The following is a 2,193-nucleotide window of genomic DNA, read 5'->3' on the forward strand; positions in this document are numbered from 1 at the left end:
CATGTGCTCCAAGTGCGGAGCACTGGAGCGCACACGTGCGCATGCGTGGCATGGGCAATGGCATAATGTGGCACTTTAGAGGCGTACTTGGCACTTGCGATGTGATCGATCTACTAATACAAGCATGTGCCGAGATGCACTGAATAATAATTATTATTTTTCAATTTTTTTTATTTGAATTGAACAAGTATGTTCAATCAAATTGAACAGACGTGTTCTTTCAAATTGCATCTCCTCTGGTTCTATAAAATGCTAGGATCCTTGTCATTTTAGATATCTTCTTCTCTTCCCTATTTATTCTTTTATTTTGTTAATTACAGTTTGAGTATAAATTTTATAGAAAACCTCCAGAGTTGCTATTTGTAGGTTTTAGTTTTGTTGTATCCTGGAGGCAATTTGCTAGGAACCTTTTAACAAACTCTAAACGAGTGGGTGCAAATTTCGCCTTAAAGAAAACGATTCATCGTGCCTCAAAGCTACTATTTTTTCCATTCTATTTTTCTTTTTATTGTTCTTAATTTCTAACAGTTTTTTTGGACAATAATTTTGCTAATTTGATCATTATCGTAAGGGAGTTGGGTTCCTACAACATGTTTCTGTGAGGCTCATTAAGGACGTATCTCAAATCTCTTTTGATAATTTAAACCATTCTTATTATAAGGTTCATCCAGTAGATCATCTATGCAAAAAAACAAATAAATTGGACACGTGTAGCCCCACAAAATAACACATTTATTTTTAAAAAATAAACGGTTAATATGATTTTAATAATTTTTTAAAAATATTTAGTTATTGATCACGGGGTTACCAATGTTCGATTAATTTAATTTTTTTACTTGGATGATATACTGGACAAACCTTACAATATGAACAGTTTGAATCATCAAAATAGATTCGATAAATACTTTTATTGTGCCTTATGACACAGTAACAACCCTCTGTCCCTATAGTAGGTCAAGTCAACAGCCTTTACCAAATATAAATAACTGTGAGGATATATTTTCTGAGTACCAACACGTGGCAAGGTGACGCCGACGTGTCAGCCGAGGTGCCACGTGTCCTGGTCGTGACGCCGAGGTGATCTCGGCAAGACCGAGGTTATCTCCGAAGATATCGGAATCCGAGATAAGCGGATAAGGGACAAGAGTCCTAGAATGAAGAGGGAACTCAACTTGGATATGGACAAGAGTCCTAGATTGGGAGAAGACTTCAGTTTGGGTAAAGATAAGACTCTTAGAGAGTTTATCACTAGTCCCACTGGGAGTCCCAGATTAGCAGTAATCCTAAGTCCATTAGGGCCAGGCTTCTAGTGGGACTTGGATTGTGTTGGCTATAAAAGAGAGGCACCCCCATGGGTCTAAGGTATGCTTTTGATACTCAAGCTTGTGAGTTTAGTACTTGATTTATCTTTGAGAGATATACTGACTTGATCGTCGGAGTGCCCCCGGGTGGTCGAAACCACCGCGGGATTCTTATATTTCTGTTACAGGTCAGTCAGGTGCCATCTATTCTGCCAGTGCTCTCCAGCTGGTTACTAAGCGGGCAGTGTGGTCGGAAAATCACCCACACAATTTGGCGCCGTCTGTGGGAAAGAAAGAAGAATAGATGGCCAATGACGAACAGAATGACTAGATTAGAGACTACGCTCCTGCTGGGAGTGGAAGACCTATTGATCTCGACGTTGAAGGGGACAATAGCAACACAGACATTCGTGACTAGAGTCACGGAGTGAAAGAAGCCGGCCAGGAAGGTGACGCACCAAAGACAACAGATCGAAGCAACGAAGACGACCTCCAGGTATGAAAGGATAGATACCTGCGGAGGAACGAAGACCCTTCTAGAAGGGATGCAAAGACAGGGGGCATGAGCGCTCCCAAGAAGATAACATTCAAGTATAGAAGAGCTCAACCTGAGTGAGCAAATCCCGGATCCCAGATCCCAGAAGACATGATCTCGGCCTAGATGAGTAGGTCCGAGAAAAGAAGAGCTCAACCTGAGTGAGTAGATCCAAGATTCCAGAAGATAAGATCTCAGGACCTGAGTCCGAGAAGAGAAGAGCACAATGAGCAGATCTCAAATCCCAGAAGATAAAAAGGAAACACACAAGATCAGACTAAAGTTGGCCAGAATTGAGAAGTATGCTAGGGCCGAGGAAGACATGCCAGGAACAAAGGCATCGGAACAAGAAAAGAG

The sequence above is a fragment of the Camellia sinensis genome, chromosome 3, assembly GCF_055761805.1.
Source record: "Camellia sinensis isolate YWXY chromosome 3, ASM5576180v1, whole genome shotgun sequence".
In the NCBI taxonomy this organism is placed as follows: domain Eukaryota; kingdom Viridiplantae; phylum Streptophyta; class Magnoliopsida; order Ericales; family Theaceae; genus Camellia; species Camellia sinensis.